At 37.6% G+C, this 18,594-nt stretch overlaps 1 long non-coding RNA gene across 1 annotated transcript; it reads right to left on the bottom strand.

Annotated features, from left to right (window-relative positions):
• Nucleotides 1-7,949: 7,949 nt before the first annotated feature.
• Nucleotides 7,950-12,574, bottom strand: LOC147655548 (uncharacterized). The gene is made up of 2 exons (XR_015288905.1): nt 12,414-12,574; nt 7,950-11,770 (listed from the first exon to the last, which is right to left on the bottom strand). It is a non-coding gene; the product is annotated as an uncharacterized LOC147655548 (long non-coding RNA).
• Nucleotides 12,575-18,594: the final 6,020 nt, after the last annotated feature.

The raw sequence follows: 18,594 nt of genomic DNA, 5'->3' as shown, positions 1-18,594 counted from the left end.
GAGGTTAAAAAGCAGGGCAGCACAGGAGTTTGTTCTTCTGTCTTGTGGATGAGCACTTAATACTGGGCTTTGTGCAAGGCTCATGTCAGCAGCTGGGCTCCCACTCAGACCTCACAGGTGCTCACCAGTCTGGTTTGGAAATCTTCATGTGAACTTAACTACTGAGGTGTTTGGTGTTTATGTCCAGTAATGACACTGGACTGGACTGGAGAAATATGGGTACTTTAGGAATTAGGTTGATTCCAGGCCTTGGAGCTGTAACCAGTGGTTACTACCAGCCTATCTGACTTTAAAGCCTTGTTCAGACACAAGTAGGATGAGGAAAATAATTTTATGCATTAGAAGGTAAACTAATTAGTAGAGGTACGAGGACAAAGTTAAAACTCAGTCTACAAAAGAAAGGATGGGACAGCTCAGTCAAGATTTAAGTGAAGATGTGAGCCTTATTATGAGTTAAGTTATATTTCTGTGCTATCTTCTTACAAAAAAGTTCTCCATCCCTAAAAAAATATAATCATTAAACAATATATATGCTAATTTCCTACAATGATAGCATTTTTGTCATTTCTTATCAACTCCAGGAAAGGACTTGCACTATGACAGATCTATAGTGTCTATGTCCCCTGGAGGAAATCAGCATGGCATTACAATTTCTGGTAATATTTGTTTCAATTCCCAAATATTTGCTGGGTTTTTTTTCTTTGAAAATCTGTGAAAAAATAACTCTAATCAAAGCAATAGCATGGGTGCTGATTTTTTTTTTTTTTTGTAGCTTTCAGATCACTTCCATGATAACTCTTGTAATCTAGAAATCATCTGAAATACCACTGACAAAGCTGTGAAGGGCTGCACTCATAACAGCTCCAGTTTCCTTACTCCCTGTGCTCACAGCATTGTGCAGGAAATCAATGTCTGATGAAACTTGAATGCTTCCCTCATACAAAGCCAACATCCATATTCACTACTAGGAAAGGATTCCATTCACTAACCCTGTTCTCCAGGAAAAAGTTACCAAGAATTTAGGTCTATCCTCTGCAACCACAGTCAGGTTGAGGCTATCCACCCCCACTGTCCCATGTGATCTTAAATGCCACTTTCAAGGCTGTCCAGGTTTGTATACCAAAACTGTTGAATGCTGACACCTTTTGAAACCCACTTAGAGAAGCCCCAGAAGCCTCCAGAAGACCGAAGAAGCTGGAACCACCAGAATTTTAGCCCAAACAATATTGGTAGATTTACAGTGGTTGTAAACCCATGAAACAATCTGAAAACACAGATTCAAGCAAGCCTAGTGAAGAATTCAGCTTGGGGTTCATTTAGCATATTACTCCTTGCAAAATATTTCAAAATATTTTAAATATGCAGTAAAAGTACATCCCCTAAATTGCTGGAAAGCACTTTGTGTTTTTGAAGCAGAGGTATATGGTATGCATATCTCTTCTGTTTGTTGTTAGGGCTTTACATTTCTACATCCCATGATGGACTAAAATTCAAGTTATTAATTTTGTCTATCAATATGTTTGTACTGTAAAGTTTAAAAAAAGTGATGTTACTGTTATTTAATGTTAGATCAAATTTAGCATTTACTCTCTGTAAAGTATTTATAGCAGCAAATAGGGATTTTTTTTTTTTTATTCATTTATGCAACATTTTGCCTAATAAGCTAAAATTTACTGATTCATTTTATTTTACTGAACAAAGATATTCATATGTAACAAGACTCATTTTGTTAAAAGGGTAAGCCTGGTAACCAAAATTCATTGAGCCAAGAACTAAAGGCTGTGTGTGCATCAGTGTAATTTAGTATTTGGTCAATGGATATATGATCAAAGCAAGTTACCTTTGGTGAAGATAGCAAAGAGTGGTGAGGCAGGAAATACAGTGTTGCATATTTTAATGTATACCTTCTTATGTTTTTTGGTTTTTGTTTTTTTCCAGACAGATACAGTCCTGACTGTAGCACATAGCGTATGTTGAATTATAACCAGAAAGCTTTAATTTCTGGTTCTAAAATTCTCTCTCTAATTCTAAAAAAATAATGAAAAATTCAGGATAAAGAAGGAAAAAATACTGAAAGACCAGAAACCATCATTCAGTCAAAGACCTCTATCAGTTTATACTATCAGAAAGCAGTGTAAGATGTGGCTTCATAACAATCTTCTCTCCTTTGCAGGGAAAAAGAAAGGTTTAGGTGTTGGTTCTGCCTATACCTGGAAGATGATACTCAACAAATTTGTATTTGACCTAAGATGTTTGAAAATTGGTCAACCATTGAAACAAGTTTCAAGGAGACATAACTTCCCTCCTCTCTTTTCATCACTGCCAGGCAGAATATGTCTGCTTAGGGGAAATGCCTGGAGACACTGCAGTGCCCACCACCCTCTGGAGAGCACACAGGCCACCCCCACGCCATCTGCTGCTGCCCTAAAGCACTCCTCAGCTACCTGCTCCTGTAGGGCAGACCCACCTACAACAACTTCAAAGCATGGGTAGAACGAGCTGCAGCCTGCTACTGAAGAAAGCACATAGGTATCTTTCATCAAACACAAGTTACTCAGCTCAGTGCAGCTAAAGAAAACTAGAGAAAATGTAACACTGATATTCAGAGGTCGGGCAGACGGGTTTCCTGTCAGCCTCAGTGCACAGCCAATACCCCAGCTCCTTCACAACAGTGTGCCCTCTGGTACAGACAAATATGTGTCCCAGCACTTCTACTCAGGCTGCAAAACACTTGAGTAGCTTACCCAAAGTCATAATACCTAAATAAAGTATTTTCAAAAGTGTATTCTAATCCCAGTGAGGAGAAGTCAACCCTAAAAGTGCAATGTCATGATTTTGATACAGAAACACTAAACATGCAGAGGATGAGCAAGCCTTGGGACTCATCTGCTGAGGCTTCTCCTCTAGCTAAATTTCTGTCTGATTCTTTCTGCTCCCTAATAGACTATTTAAGTGCAAGCTGGCTTATTTCCAGAACCTGACTACAAATGTAAATTTAATTTTATTTTTTATTTGAAGATGATGGAAGCTTAAAAGTTTGAGAACACACTGCCAGACCCATAAGGGATGGAAGTTTGCTATAATTGCTGACTTGGAGAGCTAAAATATAGAGAAACTGAAGTCTAAATCTGGGGCCTTTTCAATTCACTATAATGCAAAAAAGTCATTTACTGTGCTAACGATACATTCAGCTGTCTCTGTTGCAGTTTGAGCTTTGCAAAAGTCCAGAATAAACCTCAGTAATCACAGACAGGTACTATTTTGCATTACCCGACAACCTTTTGGTTCCAGGATTTGATATGATAGAAGGGAAAGATAAAAAAAAATCTGAAATATTGCTTTCATCTGAGACTACTTTAAGTTTGGGCAAGTAACTTAAAAACATTGGTCCTAAGCTAAGCTCCCAGACCTATTTTTTTCTAAGTAGCATATTATAATGTTTAAAGAGTTTATGAGCTTTAAAGTTTGCTTAAAGTATTCTGGGACCCTCAGTAAACTGACTCCAGGGAAACATACCCTATCATTCTTTACTCCCATTTTAGTAATATTTAACCTCGCATTCATTTTACACTACTTAAAAATATATACCCACAGTGCTCTTATTGTTAAATATTTAGCCCAGATGAATATTTCTTAGATCATTGATCATTTTACAGTACTGAGAGAGAAATTAACAACATCAAATTGTAGCCCCAAATGATTTATATATTTGAATAACTGACCATATTCAAGCTTTTTACTGAGGCAGGTTTGTTCATCCCCCTGTTTCATTGCTGTAAAAATAAGTATTGCATTTTTGTCTTACTGGCTGTTTTCACAAAGAAGCAAGGAATTTTAATCAGGAATTCACAAATATTAGACCACTGGATTTCTGCATACTCTCAGAATAGCCCATGGATCACTATGTAGTCTCATTATTGGAATTATAATTTAGAAAAATATTTTTTTCTGTTCTGTATGTTTCCATAAGCAATCAGCTGCTACCTCAGCCTGCTGGCTCTGTTAGGGAGACAGTCCTGTGGGTAAGATAAGTAGCATTACTATTTTTGAACAATTTACAGGGTTTTGTTCCAAAAAGGGAAGGAGAGAATGTCTTCCCAATACAGGGTGTTTCTTCTTGGTTTGATGCTTCCTCATAATGGTCCTCATGCCCCTTTCTTTGTGCCTCTCTCCCTTATTTTTTCTAGCCATTAATAATACAGAAATAAAAGCTATACCTCAATAATTCCCCAATAAAAAGATAGGCCATGCAAAATCCTTGAGGTACTCTTCAGATACCTCCCCTACTCTTTCTTTCTCTTGCCAATTACGATGTACTTAAGATTAAAGTGTGATTTTTTTCTTTGAAGAAGAGATGAATGTGTTTTCCCACTTTACTAATTACAACATGATATATGAGGCAGAAAGCTTTGCAAGAGGTAGCACAGCATGCAAGCACAGATGAATAATAATTAGGCTCACATGTCTTAGAAATTAAGATTTTATTAGAAGGCTGTTATTTGAAAGTTTTAGTGCTGTGTGTAAGTGCAGTTACTCTAAGCTGTTTTTTGTTGGTTTTTTTTTTTGTTGTTTTTAATCAAATCAACCAAGTGCTGCTTAAAATATAGGAGCCTGTACTAACTCTCAGTAAATTCAAAGACTTCTACTGACTTCAAAGGGAGTTGGCTCAAGCCCTAGAAAAAGGATTTGTAAAAGTGATTAGTGACAGGGTTTTGTTTTAGAGCTAAATTGTAACTAACCAGAAAAAATGTTTTTATTATAAAGATTTAATATACATCTGGGAATAAGAATTTCTCTCCCAGTTACCGTAAGACGCACAACTGGGGGAAACTGGACACATAACTGAGGGAAAAAGGATGGTCCTATTGCTTTGTTACAACCCATGGTTTCTTCGTTGTTGAAGGGTTTGTGCTGACATTCAGTGATACAACATACAAGAACAGTATTTGTGTTACCAAAGTGTGCATCTCTAAGGGACATGCTGGGAGAGAAGCTCTGGAAAGATGACTAACAAATTATGAAAACCCATCTTTTCCAGCATGGTATAAGACAAAATATATCTTTAGCTTCACTTAACTTACATTAAAAGAAAAATAACCCAGAAAACATTGCTGGCCCCAAGTGAAATGACTTTTATTCTTACACATAATATTTCCTTGAATCATGAAGCTATTCACTAAGCAGGAGCAGTGCACCCTTGGTTTGGCTGTGCCAATCTGAATTATACTTTTGGCTTTAAGTGGCCAATTCTCTGAATACATTTTTTCATCCAAATGGAGTTAGATGTTCCTCAGTGATGAATAGAATCATCACTGTACCTATTTCAAGCACTGCATCTCTTGCCTTCCCATTCTCCTTCAGTGTTGTATAGATGCAGCCAAAACCCGGGTATTGTTTTAATCCCTTTAGCCTGCACACAGGTCAGTATCCTCAGGGAAACATGCAGGTCTCCATGGAGATCAGAAGGTCTACAAACATCAAGTAAATTTTAAAAGCAGGGACTCCAATATTTATTTCTTTAAGCCAAGCTTAGCTTTTAGAATTAGACAACCAGTTGCTTGGCAGTTTCTTAACCAATAAACACCTAGAAACACAGAAAATACTAATGCTAAAAAAAAAAAAAAAAAGAGCAACCAGGACAGCATTTGTAATTATGGAATCATAATATTCACAAGTTGTGATTTATGGGTGTAATCAGTGAAAACTTCAATTGCTAGCATGGACATGTTCAGTTTGCAATCTATGGAAGAAACTCCTGCAAGCCTTTCGTACCAACCCAACCAAAAACTGAGGTTGGGCACCAACACTGGTGTAATGGTGGCAGCATCATTCAGCAGAGTTCAGAACATTCTTTGCAGAACACAGCAAATCCTGGGATGAGACATGCAGCATTGCAGGCATCCACCCTAGTTTAAAATTAGGTATGGGCACACAGAACCTTTCACAACTGCCCAGGTAGAGCAGTTGGCAATATACAAAAAAGTGCAACTCTAACAGTGCTTTATTTATTCTGTGAGCATTTCCAAGTGTTTAGGGCTTTAAGCATAAAAAAAGTCCGGAAATAAATAATAATAACAATTGAAACAAACAAAACACCCCCAAAACACCAAACCAACAAAAGAATAACAAACAAAAAACAAAACACCAAAACAAATCCAACCAACCAAACTAGCACAAATCATAGATATGTGCTTCAGAGACTGTTTTCAAATCGAAGTTCAAACCTTCTCAAATCCTGGTGGTGTTTTACTTTGGGATATGGCTCAGCTTAAAGATGCAGAAGTGAGGCCTGCTGGAACTGAGCAGAGACCTGCAGCCACAGTGTGAGAGGAGCTGTGCAGCTGTGAACACCAAGTAGCGGGCAGCATGAAACATCTGGGTTTGAACCTAAAAATGAAGATTATGCCCGCAGCTTTCTATATGGTTTTGTTGTCAAATCAGGTCATCACAGTAGTTCCCAAATGTGTTTCTTCCTAAGAAGAGCTCCCAGAGCAGCAATGACACTGACAATTCTGCTGACATACAAGAGCTTTCTATTCCACCCCACACCCACATCTCTTTACAAGGAGATGTTTAACTCTGTTGGCAATCAAGGGCCTCTGTATCTGTTTGCAGTAGGTTATCTATTGATTTTAACTGCTTTAAGTTTAACAGAGCTTTAGTAAATTTCATATTGATCTATTAAATTTAATCATGATTGGTTTTATGGGTTCTGTTAAAACATACAGTGGCTAGGTGTCCCAGTCAATACCTATATACTGTTTTCAATTAACTCACTTCAAGGGGACAAAAAAAAGTCTATGGAACATATCACTGGTTATTTATTTTGCTAGTCCATGTCTTGATCACTTATGCAACTGACCAAATCAATTTTAAAACAATGTAGCACAGATGCAAACTATCAGTGAAATTCAGGAGAAGTAATTTAGTATTAATTCCTTAAGGTTGCACTTAATATACAAAGCAATAAAAACACCAATAATCTGTTTTAGTTCATACTCACATTCATTTACTCATAAGATTATGGTACACACTTCTGTTTGCACTGCATTGTAGACCCTTCATAAAAAGAGTTCTAAGCTTACCAAGACGACCAAAAGGAATTAAAAGATGGTGTTACATAGTGCAGCAGCTCTGCCAATAACAGGAAAGAAAAGATTTTCTCAGTGTATAAAATGTCTGCATGGCATAAGGGAAAGGAATCTTAATTTTTAAAGACTCAATGCCAAAGTTTTATTTTTTTATTTTTTTTGATACCACATTTCTTTGCTAGTTTTCATAGAAAATATTCTCCTTTTTTAAAAAGATGTGAAAAGACATCCTTTTCTCTCATTCAGGACCACACTAGTATTGTCAAAGATCTTTTTTGGGTTTATTTCAACCAGTGAAAGTGTGGCCTGCCAGTTTTTTTCACATCAACCTTATCACAGCTGGTACAAATCATTCCTGTCCATCACAGCTGTGGTATACTTCCATCATCCTGTGAAATTTAGAAAGAATGCTTTAATCATTTTACTGGCTTGTGCTGGTGTTCTGACAGTGCAGAAGTATTAAAAAAAAAAAAAAAGAAAGGAAAAGTTCTAAAACTAGGTCAGATGCATTGTTGGCATAATGAATCAGTTTGTATAAAAACTGTTTTTATTCTACTTTGCAGTTTTGGAAAGTACGAATGGTGCATACTTCAATATTCAGTATTTAAGAAGAAACTCCTTCGTATTTTTCTCATTTCCTTCATCCAGATTATAAATGTTTTGAGCTCCATGATGCAAATTGCCGTAGGCTGCTTCATAATTGGATACCACTTCTATTCAGAAACATTACTTGGACAATTGTAGTGAAGAAAATCTAACATAATCCTAACCTAGATTTTAAAATAGCTAGTTTCCAGAAGAGTATTGTATTCACAGGTGAAGTGAGCAGTACATTTAATTTAGTTCATGTTTTCTGTATTTGCAATTTATTTAAAACACAGTTTATCTCTTCAAGTTTTGAGAATGACACTACTAACCACATGAGTAAAACAAATCCAATTTTAAAACTACAACTCATTTTGCACGGGAGAGAGATGTCAATTTGGTTTATAAGCCTTGAGGCAAACCTTATCCCTGCTAAAAGACAGAAAGAATACTTAAGTTACATGAAAAAGTTTGTGTTGCCAGCATGAGGAATAAACAATCATGGAACATCCATTTCTTCAGTCAGTCAAAGAAAGAAGTACAGAAGAGCCACAGAGCTGACAGGCAACCCTATAAAACAGTAGTTTAGCAGAGGTTTCTCCCCAACTCCCCCTCCCCCCCTTTTTTTTTTTAAGGGATGAGTTCCTAGGTTTTGATTGCAAACACATCAGACACATGTTCCAGTAAATCCATTTTGTTTAATTTCTATAGTAAGAAAATGGACAAAACAAGAGCTAGAGGTGTTCTTATTTCTATAAAGGTACTATTAGTCATTAAATTCCTGGGTTTTATTTTATTTTGTGCACATTTTATAATATATGTTCCTCAGCTGACTTTCTCAGGCGTTGTGTGATATTTTTAAATTAATTTAATCTGGAGTTAAAGTGAACAAAATTATAGAAGTTTAATCCCTCCATGGTTCCTGTAGAGAGAAGCTGACCATGCTGCACAGATCAGAAAGCCATAAAGTGAAACTGATAGGACAGCCATCATCATTCAAAGCTCTTGTCTGTCAGAGTTTTGACTTTCCTCTGGAAATGAAATCTCAGTTCTCTTATTACCAAGGAGTTCAGAAAAGTGCATTTTTTTTGTAACTTGAACACCACCCTCAAATTGACCTAAAAATGTGAAAACTTCTTATCTGAACAGGACTAAAGTTTTCCATGGAAGATCTAGGAAGCAATAAAATATTACTGCATAAATTCCTGTCAATGTAGCACACCCATTATTAATTCAGCACACCCATTATTAATGCAGCACAACCTGCTGATTTCGTGGTAATGGTTCAGTTTCATTTTCATGATTTTAGAAGTAAAGCATTTTTTTTTTCAAAGTGTATGAAAAGCAGTTTTAAATTAGCATTCCTAAATAAACAAACAAGCAGCAGGGATATAAAAGGAAAAATTAAATTCTTCAAGAGGAAGACAAAGAGTTGACTAATATGGGAAAAAGGCCACTCTTATTTTGTAGGTTTCAGCTCCAAAAGAAGAAAAATATATCTAAATTTAGAAAACCCCTATGGAAGCCAGATATGAAGGACAGAAATTGGCCATTGTGTAAAGAGCCTTGAATATTATAACTATCACAGACTATTTATGTCCTTTTCAAACACAAAGCTTCCAAAGTTCATGAAATTTGTGGGTGGTTGTTTTTTTTAAAGAAAACCAACCTAACCAATGGCCCCTATGATACACCTATCAGAAAGTTCCTGCAGGAAATACAGGACAGGCTAAAGAAGTTTCTGAGGAAAGGGTTCACAGAAATTTTAAATGACTCCTTTGACAAAAATCTAGTTCTAAAACCTTTTTAGACAAAGGTAGTCACAGGGCCACAGTAAATATATGAGATAGGGGGATGTGTAACTTATGACTCAGAAAAACTTCAAGCCAGGCAGAGACTCTAACTCACAAGGGAAACCATACTGCCAGCATAAGAAAAATTACTGTCAGTAGTGGAAAAGGGCATTTGAAGACTCATTGATAAGCTGTTGAAAATAAACTATTCAATTACCAGGCTTTCTCTTTTCACCTACTCTTTTCATGGCTAGATAACTTGTGAATACAAATCAACAGATGTACATTTCTTGACTTAAAATACCTGACAATTAGCTTATGCCCTTCTTTTCCACCCCCTTTCACTTGTTTTGATCCCCTCATAAAAAAACACCACGTGTTCTTTTTAATGGCACAACCAATTCCAGGAATCAAAACTCTTTGCTCAGAACTGAGACAAGATCAGGCATATTTTCTCTTACAGTTTAAGTTTTAAAGAGTTTTAAAGACATCCAGATGGAAGATCAGGCATATAAATTAGATGATCTTTGGCCTATTTCAGAAAACAGTGACTCAGCCTATCATAGAGCTACTCTCCAGATTATTTATTGGGATGCTTGTCTCCTAACAAAAATGTCAGCAAGTCTTCTACAATTGCATTAAGTTCAGCTGAAAAGAAGCTGTAAGTTGTCCTGAGCAAGAAGGCAGCTGAATTCTACTCTACTTTTAGCAACAATGAGCCACAAAAAAATTACAAAAAAATAAAATCCAATAATTCATGTCTGTCTCCTAAAAGGGAAAAAAATACTTTAGCCACTCTTAATGCAGATTACAACCTTTTTAAGGAGACATTACTTACAGCAAATGCAGTTGACATGCTTATTATCTAAGGTGGCTCCTGCTGAGTCCCTTCTGAAGGGCAGTGCCACCTCTCCCAAAGAAAGTATTCCACCCTTCTTGTGCACCAATCCTTTCAAGCTCTCTGGCAGCTAGGCAGGCTCCACCAGCACAGCAGGTCCCACCAGCCTGGCAAGCCTGGAACATGAGCTGGGAGTGTGGGACAGGAGCTCTGTGGCTTTCCTGCCTGGAAAGGCTGAGCCCAAGGGAGCCTCACTTCAAGCTACAATCCACCCCTGCAGCCTGGCACCACCTCTGATACCATTCCAAGGTCTCCATCACACACTCACACTACTCAAATGATGCTATAAAATTGTTGAAATATTGGGTTATGTGTCAAATATACACATTAAAGATTCAACAATAAATAAAATAAATCCTTAATCTCCAGAACACAGAAATCTCTCCTCTTCATTATAAACAACTACTTCAATCTCACAATTTATTCCCCAATAAACCAGGTGAAGATGATTTAGATTTTTTTTTTTTTTTAACAGTATGAAAAGCTACAACAGGAAACAGACAAGCAGAAATATCACCTGCAAATCCCTGACATGCTGAGAGAAACTCTTGGGACTATGAGTAGCTCATATTGTGCCACCCAAATAAACTGAGTCATCCTCTCTCTAGACACTGTTATCTAATTCAACCTGCATGAATTGACCTTGGAGTTCACAAAAGTACACTGGAAATAGAAAAGATCCCAACCTATAAACCCAACAGAAAATTTCTGAGAGCTTTGAAGAGAAAATTCCTTTTTTCTCTCTGGAGAAGAAATAAAATAGTTGGTCTGAGTCTTGTGTTTGCACACAATTGCTACTACATTAAGTTTTTATCTTAATTATAGATGTACACCTACAGGTGTGCAGCATGTTTTACCATGTTTTGCTGTTTTACCAGCAAACAACTAGACATCCTGAATACTGCAGCACTGAAGTCTGACACAGCATTAGGTACAAGATGGTGGGACACCTGAAGGGTGGGAAGAGTGCTGGAGGAGCAGCAAGGCTGAGCACATGATGCACAACACCACAACTAATACATCCATTTGCAATCTAAAAATGCTTCCTTCATCACAAAATATTTACCCCTCAGTTAAACATGCCAAATGGTTAAGTCTTTGCATAACCTTTAACAGCTTGTTCTTCAAAATCCCTGCAGCTGAAATACACAGCCACCTGATTGGGAAAATCCACATTTTTCCTCTTCACCAAAAATCTCAGCATCACATGTCTTGCTCCTGCTCTTCCTGTCTTCATTCAAAAGGTCAAGAGGATTCAGTGGAAGGGAGCCTATACATCTTTGGGGCATTGACATTTTGTGATTCTCTTCTGTCCTTACAGGATTTATTTTCCATTCTGCTGTAGCTGGCTGTTACTACACCGACCCAAAGCACCATGTGTTGTATGTTTCAGGGCTTGAAGCCTACATAAAGCAAAAGGTAGACAGAAATTTGCTTTCCATAATGGCAAGAAAGGACACCTGGATAGCATTATACAACATTCAGGATACATACAGCTTTTTGCTTTAACTTGACACAGGCCAGACTTCTTCTTTTCCAGAGACATAGAGAGATAAACCTCAGGGCTAGGAAGACTTTACACCAATTACCTAATAGTTCTCATCTATTTAAATGAAAGGGCAGCCCAGCTGGTTTAGGTTAGTTTTTTTTTTTGCAAACAAGCTTTCAATGCACAGAGGGAACATTTTACAAGATACCTGCAATCCTGTGAATAAATTATGCAAAAGCTGTTTAACAGTTCCTCTGTTAGTGTGCTTCTAAGTTGTTAGATGTATTTAAATGCTAGCATCACATTTTTATCTATGTATTTTGCTTCAATGAGAGCACACTTCTCTCTATTCCTCTTTTAGAAAGTTTATCTGAAACTCAAGTGTGACAGCAACATACAGCATAGATCACATAGCTCAAGCAGAATCAGAAAACTTGAAGTAATGTATAAAGATATTATTATCCTTTTCCTGTAAATCCACTGAAGTCACTCAATAATTAAAGGAAATTTAAAGGAAAAATAATTAAGGAAAAAGTATTTGGGAAGAGTATTATTACCTTCTGAAGGAAGACAGAATCCCAGCAGTAAACCAAATATTATCCAGGTAGGCAGCTGGTGTGCTAAGGAAAGACAGAGCAGTGATTTCACCTAAATAACACAACTATCAAAACTTAATGCCAGATGCACAGGGCTGGAAAGGTAAAGAAGAACACCAACAGCATTTATAATGCTTTTTTAGGCATCTGCATTTTATAAAAGCTCAGAGGATGGTCAGGTGTGATCTATCAACAAGGCCGTCTATAGTTAAGCCCCATTAAGCAACTTTAGAAATTGCTATTGGTCCTGTCCATTTCTGTGTGTTCTATTTAAGTGTTTAGAAGTTTTCCATTTAATGGAATGTCACTGGTTCTTGCACACATACAGAGAATATTCTAATTTCTTAAGCCTTACAGATCCTAATACTTAATCCTATGCTAAACACAGCTTGTGATTTATATTAAGACAAAAGCTTAAGATAGGTTACTTGTGAGGATTATTGAGAACCTTTTGGTGGAAGACTGGGGTTTGGGTCATGCTCTTAAAGTGAAGGTATGATTCAATTCTCCTTAACTGATATTAAATAGGTGAGGGTCTCTCATCTGACCTTGAGCTTCTGCAATGAGAGCTATTACGCAGTCTTTCCTGAAAGTTTATTCTTTGTCAATCTTGCTTTGCACTGGGAAGTTTCCCCTAATATCAAGGTTACATTTTCCCTCTCTGCTTGAAGCTTTGGTTTCTTATCTTCCTCTCTAAATTAATCAACCATGACTGTAACATGCTTAATGTAGAAATTATATTTAGATCAACCAATTTCCTGACCAGACATGCCCAACTCAGACTTTTTCCTTGTACAATCTTATTTTACTATTTACAGATACTTTGCTATCTCTAAATTGTTTTCAATTTGTCTCTTTCAAAAAATATGGCACCCATAATCAAGCGAGGAAGTCTGTGGAAGCAACGAGTTCTTACTCATAAAAGTGACAGTGTAGGAAAATATCACTCTTGCTTTCTTATTATGCTGACAAAGAATTCATGTATTGTTTTGATCCATTATCATCCTCACTGCTCAAACATCTTGTCACTATATCTTATGGCTGACTGAAAGTCAAAAGGTATCAAATGTGCAGGTAGAGCTGTCAGAGCCACTGGTAGTCAGGATTTAATTCTAGAGAGAGCACATAGTCTCTGTCTTATAAGTGAACTGAAAAGGTAGTAGAAAAAATAAGGCAGTTCTTCAAGAACCATGAAAGTGTGGGAGGCCTGCTAGCTATGAGATCGCTTAGGAAGGAAGTAGGAAAGAAAGCTGAAGAAAGAAGGGTAAAACACAATGGAAAGAATAAGGTTTAAATAAATCTAAGGCAGGTAATAAATGCAAATTTTATTTGGGACATAAGATGTAAATTATATGGGCTCTTCCCCAGAACTTCCATCAATATATGCCAATAGCCATTCTCACTCATTTTGTATTTATATATATAAATAAGATTGTTCTTCTGGAGTTCAGAGTTCATGTACTTGTAAAATAAACCTCAAACATGGCATGAGAGACATCTGTGTTTTCTCTTAATTTCTATATTTTGGGGTCTCATTTGTGTTAAATTCCTGTCCTGTAAATTCAACCAGCTTCTGTGGTTTCCAAACAAGGAAATTAAACATGTGTGAAATAAAGTGGGATGGTTGCTATATCCACAGAGTTTCCATTGTCTTCAATTTATGTTCTCAGTGACACTGAACAAAATTTATAACTGCAACTAAGTCAATGAGTCTTGTTGATGTGCAATGCAGCCCAAGCAGACTATTATGGGAATAAAGCAAATTTTATTTTTGCTAGTGAAGGTGGCTGATAGAGACTGCAATGCAAAGATCTGCACTCAGATCATGAGAAGAGAGTACTTTAGGCTCCCATTTTTCCAATTAAAAATACTCGTAAAGATTTCATTTCACTTTCATTTTACTTTATCTTACAGGTTGTATTTAAGTCATTCCTAAAACATCTTAAACTCCATCTTGATATGTATTCTTTCTGTATTCAGCCCTCATTCTGTTCTCTAACTTGTTTTTTCAGTAAGATGCTGCTGAAATTGAGGGGCTGTGGGCTTTTCTCTCAGTGTTTTCTCTTCCATTTTGGTGTTGTTTAAACAGAGAGGTATGTATGCCTACTGCTATTTCAAGACATCCAATATCTTAATTTTGACGATGCTAAACAAAACCAGAGTTCATTTTCTGTCATCTTTGCGCTCTCTATGCTGCACAGTGGATGCCAGAGCATCTGGGCACTGTGCTTGCTGCCCAGGAGTGGCAATATGAAGAGTCATACCTCAGATTTTTTGGCTGTCCACCACTTATGTTTAGATAATAGAGTTTCCTGATAGTGTTTCCTGCAAGTAAAGGCACAATAACAGACTGTCAGTGCCTGAAGATCTACCTCCTACAGCGTGAGTTATCTGGGTCAGCAAGAAGAGGATTTGTAAGAGCAGCTCTTTTATGAATTAAAGTTTATTGAAAATAATCTTTCCATAAAATTCCTGAAAGTCTCAACACACGAGGGAGAGATTGAGACCTATGTTTTTAAACCTAGCTTTTGTTAAGGATCATTTGTCATGACCTATTACCATGTCATAGATAATGCTCTACAGGGAAATATTATCTCCTATGGTGCTTTACTGTGGCTAAAGGCTTCTCTCTAACCAACATATCCCTGTTGAGCTTCTCTGACAGCTTTTGTATATAATGCCAATGTTTTACTGATATTTACTAGACATGCTCAGATTAGAGACAGATTTTTAGGGACCATACATAGCATCCCATTTCACCTCATCAGTAATCATCAAAAATCACAGCTTGTGTCATTATAACTGAGACAACTGTTTTTGTTTGCTTTCATTTTGTTTTAAGGACTCCCTTTCCCCAGGTAGCTCTGAGCAGTACTTTGCCAGGGTAATTAATGCCCAGTTTGGGCTGCACTGTTGGTCTAGGTCAGGACAACAGTAGGGCACTGAAAGCAGTTTTCAGAAATGACTGAGACCATGATAGAGCTGGAAGTCACAGGGTTTTGTGAGAAAGTTTCTACCTGAGAGCATTCAAGCTGTAACTGCTGACAGTGCAGACTGAATCAGTTGAAAAATTTTCAGTGGCTTTTGGACGAAACACGGATTTCTATAACTTCTTTAGAAATCTTGGAAACAGGGTTGCTGCATGGTATTGCATGTTCCTATGGTTTTCATGGTCTTGAGGAGAGAATTTAGGACTTATAAAAGAAGAAAGTTATTCCAATAACCCCACCTAGAAATTCTTTTAGGAAACAACTCAGCCTGTGACTTGGAAGGTTAGGAGTTGAGCATGCCTATGATGTTCTCAGAGAAAATCTTTTCACTGCTCCAGTGGGCTAAATATTTTGCCATGAATAAAAAATAGTGTTGAAACACGGATGATATGGGCACTATTGATAAAGGGGTCATTTGAATTCTGATGAAAACTTACTGGAGGTCCTTAATTCTATTACTGTCCTTTACATTCTCCTATTTAACTCATATTCCCATGTACAAATAATATATTCTTTATAGACTATTGGGACAATCACAGTGTAAGGACTGTAAGGTGGTGAGGGTGAGTAATTTACTACACTTTCTCCTCCCAACATGGATATAGAAATAAATGTTCTGCACTGGAGAACTTGGCATGTACAATTATGCTGTTTTACTCAAGTACACTCTGTCTTGCAGTTGCAACTGTTAAGCCATTTTTCTCTTGGTGGTTCTTTCAGTACATTTACCTTTCTCTAAAAACTGTGTGTGTTGTCAGGCTTGCAGCTGTAGACACTCTTTTCCTCCTTGAAATATTCTGGTAAGAATTTTTAAGATACCTTTAAGGATTGGGCCCCCAGTATGAGAAACGAGGAGAACTGCATAACTCACTTTCTTAAGCACACTTGAAAATCCCATTCCTCCCTCATGCAAGGTCAGGACTAAAAAGGTAAAAAACATATATTTTAAGGCCATCATCTTACAAGACTTTATTTATACAAGGTGAATTAAATATGTGCGGAAGCATTTTCAGTATGTGGATTTAAATGCAGATTTGATTGGAAAAAGACCTTTATATATGCAAGGAAATGCCATTTTAAAGGAATGTTTTAATACACTAGTGTGCCTGGGTTTCCCAGATATTTAGCAATGGAAAAAGTCAAACTTTTTAGCTCCAGCATAGCTTTGGATTAGCAAGCAGGTCCTGGACACACATTGTATTTTATATACCGTGAAAAGATTCCTCTTATTAATCCAGCATGCAAGGCTTTCATTTCTTACTGAGGCTCATTTTTTTTTTTTTTATTTCTTGCAGATTTTAAAATCTGTTGTGTTGGCACTTCACTTCTTGGAGACCACTGGTGTCATTTTCTCCAAATTGTTAGCGTAAACAGTCTGTAACTTGAGTAAGCCAAATGTGGGTGTATTAATCTTCCAAGTGCCAGCTAAGCAAGCCTGGCAAGGCACAGTTTAATTCTGATATCAGAAGAGCAGTAAATAATAATCACTTTTTCCCCCCTTTTTAGTGCTGAAAGACCCAGATTCTTGTAAGTATATTTGGCTCTTGTAAGTTAAGAGATGAATAGAAGATGAAGGAAAATTCTTTTTATAATCATATACAGGAGCAAGGATGAGCAAGTTAGGATAGGAAAAGAACAGCGTGGAATATTTTAAATAGTGGTCAAAAAGGAGCTGGCATATATGGACAGCTGGCATCACCAGTGTCAGTTAAAAGCTAACTCCACCACATCAAATAAGGCAAAACATGACTTCATGAGTGCTCTGCAAGACTAATAAGTTAAAATCTGGCTACTGTTAGACATCATTCGAGATATCTGTCACTCTCCTTGGGGAGAAGCCTGTCTCACAAGCCTCTACATCAGCTTCAGCATATGGTTGCCTTGTGAGATATCCTCCTGTACAGTGACCATGGGGTAGTCCAGGTCAGCTTCCTGCGGGACGCTTAAGCCTGGCTTTCAGGACGGAGGGTGTAATTCAAGCCTGGGAGATTTGTCCATGTTAGCAGAAGGTGTGGTGACAGATTTCCCACTCCTTGAGTTGAATGTCAAGAGCTGTTACTTCCACAGCAATGTTCCCCTTCCCCCACAGCCCACAGATAGAGCTCACTGGGTTTCTGGATCAGGATAGATGGCACAGAGACACAGGAGAGCAGGAGGCAGGGTGATGCCAAGGGAAGGATCCAAACTGTCCTGGCAGCAGTGTGCTTCAAACAAGGAAAATATGGAGAGCCTCAGACTGTCAGTAATGCCGTATTTGCAGTGACATTGCTGGTGCTTCAGGAGTGCACATGGGCAATGTGCTACCCCCAAGACATTCAAAACCTCCAGGGAGATTATCAGCACTCTGGAGCCAATTTCATGCCTTCTCCTAGGAGGGCAAATATCTCTCCTTGCATTTGCTACCAGGAAGCAGAGAGATCCCATCACATGCTCAATCCAGCAAAGCTCACATGTAATCTGAGTCCCCATGGAATGGTCAAGCGCTGTCTTTATGGATTTTATGCTCATATTCCACACTGTGTTTAAATGTTTTGCTGGGAGGGGGCCAGTGCTCCCTGCCATCTGAGCATGGGTTACCAGGAAAAGAAAAGCCTAACCTAATGCCAGCTTTAGCCCCATAAAAATGTCATGGATCAATTCACCTACAGGCTTCAGTATGACCTCAAATAAATCAACTAAAGCTTTTGAGATCCAAGCACTCTTAATTACCGTTGATGTGAACGATGAAATGGGTTGCTTAGTATCCTATACCATTCCCAAAGTTTCAGTATTTACGTCCATGGAAGAGGTTTGCAGACACAGGAAGAGGTTTGCAGAGACAGAGCCTTTGATTTCTGTAAATATGTTTTCTTTGACAGGAGATAATAAAATTCTTTGGGAAAGCAGGGTTGAGTAATTTTTCCCAGAAGCTTTACACACAATAATTTACTACTGTGCTTTCAGGTTTCTCTGGCACATGCAGTATTCCACACCATGGAAGAGTACTGATTAGCTCTATCAGAGCTCTGGTGTTGGCATATGAGGTCAACAACACGTCTCAGAAAGACTCTGAAATCACTGTTCTGCTTTGTTTGCTTGTTTCTGAGAGGGTGGATCCTTCCTGCTCTGCAGTGGCCATTCTCTTCCTAGCAAAACAAAATCCACTCCTTCCT

The sequence above is a fragment of the Cyanistes caeruleus genome, chromosome 1 (assembly GCF_971803275.1).
Source record: "Cyanistes caeruleus chromosome 1, bCyaCae1.hap1.1, whole genome shotgun sequence".
Taxonomy (NCBI): Eukaryota; Metazoa; Chordata; class Aves; order Passeriformes; family Paridae; genus Cyanistes; species Cyanistes caeruleus.
Note: the sequence above shows the minus strand (reverse complement) of the source record. Positions and strands in the feature narration are given on the sequence as shown.